The sequence below is a fragment of the Schistocerca americana genome, chromosome 2 (genome assembly GCF_021461395.2).
Source record: "Schistocerca americana isolate TAMUIC-IGC-003095 chromosome 2, iqSchAmer2.1, whole genome shotgun sequence".
In the NCBI taxonomy this organism is placed as follows: Eukaryota; Metazoa; Arthropoda; class Insecta; order Orthoptera; family Acrididae; genus Schistocerca; species Schistocerca americana.
The window spans coordinates 492,332,388-492,338,387 of record NC_060120.1 but is presented as its reverse complement, the minus strand read 5'-3'; the positions used below and the strand labels follow the sequence as shown (position 1 = coordinate 492,338,387).

General features: G+C 38.4%; 1 long non-coding RNA gene across 3 annotated transcripts in view; it reads left to right on the top strand.

Moving 5' to 3' along the window:
• The first annotated feature begins 2,123 nt into the window (after nucleotides 1-2,123).
• The window catches only part of LOC124595128, a 284,787-nt gene continuing 280,910 nt past the window's right edge, over nucleotides 2,124-6,000 (top strand). The window contains exons 1-3 of one of the 3 annotated variants that reach the window (XR_006978178.1): nucleotides 2,150-2,477; nucleotides 2,888-3,449; nucleotides 3,580-4,060. This is a non-coding gene — a long non-coding RNA (uncharacterized LOC124595128). Of the gene's footprint in view, nucleotides 2,478-2,887; nucleotides 4,061-6,000 lie in introns of those variants that run through there. The other 2 variants (XR_006978176.1, XR_006978177.1) reach the window with 2 other exon arrangements.

Here is a 6,000-nt window from a genome sequence, read left to right as displayed (position 1 = left end):
TGTTCTCTTAAGAAGGGAGCAACGTCGCAGAAGAAGCTGAGTAGCTCTGTGGTCTGGGTGGATATGATATTAAACTGTTGTACGGGTTCATCAGTTCAAATCTCACCTAAACTGTACAATTTTAATTTCTGTATTCGGTGCGAGTACATTCTAGAAGTATCCACAAATGTCAAGAATCATTGTATTGAAATGTTCTGTAGCTGTATATATAATGTATCTGTTCTGACTGAAGGCAGTTCGCTCCATGCTCTTGTATGTGCAATTGCTTGTTAAACCTTCGTTAAGTGAAGTTAGTGTTCATCATTCATCTAATTACGCCTTCTTCTATTTGACAATATCATTAAATGTTACAGTGCACAAGCACACTCAGAGACATAGAAATCGACAATGAGAATGCCTTAAATCATGTCCAGTGATTGCAGCGCAGAATTCAATTGAGATCACTTGTAGTAAAACATAATACCGTAAACTTAATATACACACTAAAAGAAGTTTAGCATCTCCCAGGTTCCCAAAACTCCTGAAGATAAACATTGCCTATGGATATTGTATCACAGAGGAAGTCCCTTTGACTGTTCAGAGATGTCACTAATCCCGCCCAAAGATGTAAACAATCATGCATAAGCTGTGCCTATTAGACGGAAGGGTTCCGGCAGCTGATCATTTCCAGTCATTCCACCAGGAAGGAGGTACACAGCTCGTGTTGTCTGTCGTTCAACCGTGCCTACACAGTGAATACCGCGGTTCGATCGCGTCCGCATTGTTACTTTGTCCAGGAAGTGCTCTCAACAATGGGACGTGTCCAGGCGCCTCGGAGTGAACCAAAGCGATGTTGTTTGGACATAGAGGATGGACAGAGACACAGGAGCTGTCGGTGACATGTCTCCGTCAGGCCACCCAAGGGCTACTACTGCAGTCGATGGCTGCTCCCTACGAATTTTGGCTCAGAGGAACCCTACAGTAACGCCACCATGTTCAGTAATATTTTTCGTGCAGCGACAGGACGTCGTGTTACGACTCAAAACTGTGCGCAATAGGCTGCATGATGCGCAACTTCACGCCGGATATCCAATCCAAGGTCCATCTTTGCAAAACACGACACTATGCAGCACGGTATAGATGGGACCAATAACATGCTGAATGGACCACTCAGGATTGGCATCACGTTCTCTTCACCAATGAGTGTCGCATATGCCTTCAAACAGACAATCGTCCGAGACGTGTTTGGAGGCAACCCAGTCGGGCTGAACGCTTTAGATATACTGTCCAGTGAGTGCAACAAGGTGAAGGTTCCCTGCTGTTTTGGGTTGGCATTATGTGGGGCTGATGTACACTGCTGCTGGTCATGGAAGGCGCCATAATGGCCGTACAATACGTGAATGCCATCCTCTGACCAATAGTGCAACCATATTGGCAGCATATTGGCATGGCATTAGTCTTCATGGACAACAATTCGCGCCCCCATCGTTCACATCTTGTGAACGACTTCCTTCAGGATAATGACATTGCTCGACTAGAGTGGCCAGCTTGTACTAGAGTGGCCAGCTTGTTCTCCAGACATGAACTCTATCGAACATGCCTGGGATAGATTGAAAAAGGCTGTTTATGGATGATGTGACTACCCAACCACTCTGAGGGATCTACGGCGAGTCGCCATTGAGGAGTGGGACAATCTGGACCAACAGTGCCTTTATGAACTTGGGATGGTATGGCGCGACGAATACAGGACGTGCTGCTGTGTATGAGAGGTACTGGTGTGTACAGTAATCTGGACCACCACCTCTGAAGGTCTCGCTGGATGGCGTTACAGCATGCAATGTGTAGTTTTCATGAACAATGTGATGTTGATCTCTATTCCAATTTTCTGTACAGATTCCGGAACTCTCGGAACCGAGGTGGTACAAAACTATTTTTGATGTGAGTAGTTTACTTACCTATTACTTCAAAATTACACAAATCACGAGTACAGCAATAAATGTAGTACACCACGTATTACGAGACTCGACTTGTCGACGGCTGAGAATTCACGGGTGGAAATTAATTGTTGAACAATGTCTATGATTTTAGGTACTTTGATATCGATGCATTAGCGATGTATCGCCATTCAAAATGTCGATGGAAACCTCATCTTCGTGGTGGAAACGTCGAAGTTTTCGAAGCATCGATGTATCGTTTGCAACCCTAGCAGAGGAGCAGGAGCAGCAGCACTGCAGCAGGCAGTAGCGTATGGCTACCGTAGAATCCTGTTGGGCTGTGAGGTACTGGGTGTGTTGTTTTACTGCGCGTCTCTTTCGCCACCGCGTAGTATTTGCTTTGCGTCAGACCATGGAGAGTAAGTGCTGTGTACCAGGTTGTACTGGCTGCTTCCAAATTGGCGAAAAGATATGTCTTAAAATTTGCAAAAGACGCCGGACTGAGGATGAAATAAACTCTTGCTATTGCACTCGAGAACTTTCCACTAGAACATTCTGAGACAGGTACTATAAAGTTTTATTTATAACAAAAATGACGTTTCATTTCACCTCGTATGTGCTGTAAGTAACAATAAATTATAACCACAAAGGCTCCATTATCAGTGCACAGCTTTGTTGAAAGTATTATGCAAACGACTTTCGTTGTTGATGTCTATTGTTTCAATTGTAAATAAATCTGTGTGTGACAATGTCTGTAGCTTAATTAATTACAGCTCTGTACAGTGATTGTGATCCAAAAATTTTTGCGTTTGATGAGTAGCTTGTTATGAATAACAAAATAATTTTAAGGTTGTGGAAAAGCAATGATCCAGGTTTGCTATCAGAACTGTTTGGCATACTTTTCCTAATGTGAAATCTCATTTATTTCATTTCAATTTTTTTCTGGAATAATTTTCTTTTCGCTTTCTTTCCAGATTTATCAAGAAAACGGAATTCTGAATGATCCCATTCTCGAAAATACTGCAGATACCTGGAAAGGAGTAACAGTTCCTTTGGAAAAACCTGGATTGAAAGAAGGTGTCTTGTTGTATTAGTTACCGAACTGTACCAGTTATTTGAATTGAACAAAAGATGTGCAACGGGTACCTCAAGTCAAAGAAAACAGGGGATGGAAGGTGGTGGTTATGGGTTGAGAATGACTATATCGGAAAGCATAGAAACAGCTTCTGCAAAAAGGTGAAAAATTCGGTTTTCCTGGTTATGATGAATTTGTGAGAGAAACTGAAAATGTTACAGTGAGTGAAGTGAGAAAATAATATGTACCGAACGTGTACCTGAATTTTGAGACAGCTCCACCTGATATTAGATTCATAACAGTTTGCCCGAGCCTCAGTGTTAAACTGTGTATTCCCTAGGGACTTAGTAGTGTAATTAAAGTTGAAAGTGTTTTGAAGTTATGTAGAGATTTAATTAGTGACAGAGAAATGACTTGCACAAGCTATTCCTTCCTTCTTAAAATTTTAGCAGTTACAGAAGGTAAGAAAAGATATGATTCTTTCATTTCTGAAGTCGCAAATTAAATTTACTTAAATCCAGTACTCGTCATAAATTTGATCTAGTGTGTATGATTCTATGTTCTTTATTATTTCTCTACATACCTTTTAAGGTTTTGAAGATGTCTAGTTTCGTCATTTTACCATATACAAATTCATTAAGGGAAGAAAGCTGTAATAAAAATGTGAACCTAAGGAATCCTAAACCACATGAACTATTTGTGATGTCTGCTAGATGAGATTCACATCAAACCGTATGTAGATTTTAAGGCAGATGATGATACTGGAATTACTTTAGATACAGTTGATATACCATTATTGAAAGCATTCTTTATTCCTATAAAAATGTTGTGTATGCATTGGCTCTGAAGAAGCTGCAAAAAGCTTGTTTAAACTAGCAGTAGGTGTAGAAGCTGATGGGTTTCAGACTCTTTCAATTGTTGCAGATGATGATCCATTAATAGGTTTGCAAATCCAATGCAAGCAGATTTTGTGTACCCATCCTGCAGATAGTAAAAGATCTGTTTTTTCTACATAACAGTATTCATGGTTCTAAGTGTGTGTGAGACAACTGAATAAATGTGAAGAAACATAGTCATACATTTTGTTTTGCAGATTTTGATAATCCTAATAGTGTTAGATATGTGTCTCTTGCTGCAGCTAGGGAAACATGATATAAAAAGACAAAAGCTACTAAAATGTAGTTGTGGAATGACAGTGAAAGCTCTCAAGCTACTAAAATGTAGTTGTGGAATGACAGTGAAAGCTCTCTGGCCTTCATCTTTAGAAAGGTAAAATGTTAAACTGATCACCCTAGTGTTCAGTGATTGTCAAAAGTAGCTTGGTTGACTTGGGGCAGGGTACAGCTAAATTTATAAATTGTATTAGGATGGGTTAGGATTGGATGTCATATTAACAGCATCTCTGAAAGGAATGCACTGTAAGTAAGAAATGCAGAAGCCTCTGACCAATAAAATAGCAGATGTGTTGTAGTTCCCTAGATTAATTTATTACTTTGTTAGACAAATGAAGGAATTTAAGTTCAGGGATGGTAGACTGTCCCTAGAAACACACAAAACACTGGCACACTATGTGTAGTTTAAAGTTCATGACTCAATACTGTAGCAAAGTGGTAAATGTGTGTGTGTGCGTGTGCGTTTGTTGTAATTTCAGTATTAGTAATGATGAACTCAAAAATATTGAATTCAGTGTCCCACTCTTAACATATATTCCTAGTTACTATTGCCTTTCATGATAGTTGGTAGCTCTATGATGACTCATAAGCATTTAATGACAGTTGGATGGAGGAAGCTTGAAATTCCCATGTGAATTTCCTGTGACAGTAAGTACAGTTATTTGATGCTGCTAAAGTTGTTGCGATAACATTTATTCATGAAGCTGCTGAATCAGAGACCAGTAGCAGTTTACCTCATTTAAAAAAAAAAAATACTTACGGCTGGCTAATGATGTGGGTGTGAAAATTATTGCCCTCGACACACTATACCAGAAATGTGTAAGGAAATTTAGGACCACTGTAATTATGGAATGGAATAAGTTTTGCAAAAAGGAAAATAAAGATAATTTTGTGCAGCCTCTTCAAGGATCGAAGAAAAGGAAATTTTAAACACTTTGTCACAAGTAAGATTTTCTATTTTTATCTGTTTAATCTGTATTTCTTATTACTTCCCTCCACATATATCAAATACAAACTGTTTTTGATGCAGTGCATTGTGTGCTCTGTGATTAGAGTTAAATGAAATGTGAGTGCTGCTAAGTGTCTTGAAAATGCTCAGGAACAAAACTCAGAATTTTTATGGCATGGTCTGAAATTTTCTTTTAGTACATAATATTCACTGCCAGTTGTTACCTGTCATGAACTCCAGGTGAGCAAGGTAAAATGCTTGTACATTATAAATGAATGATGCGGTACGTACTGTGATCAGTGGCAAGTGTAAAATGAAATGTGTGGCACACTATCTTGAAAATGCTGTGAAATGTAACACAGGTCACAGTCTGACATTTTTCTTTATTGCTTAATTTGTATTGCTTGTAGTCTTAAGGTGAGCCAGCCTATAATAAAGTGCTTTTATTCTTTAAGTGAATTATGCAGTGCACACAGCACTCAGAAACAAGTGTAAAATCGAGGGTAAGTGTTGCAGTATCATGAAAAATCTTAAGAAACAAAAAGTCTGAAGTTTTTGAGCACAGTCTAATATAAATAAAAATAATATAATATAAATAATAATATTAATAAAATAAATAACAAAATAATATATAATATAATAAGAAATAGTATAAACAATAACGAAATAAATTATATATATATATATATATTTTATGAATTTGCCCAGCTATGGACCGCATACAACTTAAGACTTATGGTGTTCCTTTTTTCTTCCGTCCTTCCCAGTACTTCATTTTCTCACCAACTGCTCATATGTAGGAATTGTCACAACAAAGTTATCATACTAGTACAAGTACTACAGGCATAATAATGGAATATCACTTTCAAGGCATTTTTTAAAAGTACAAAT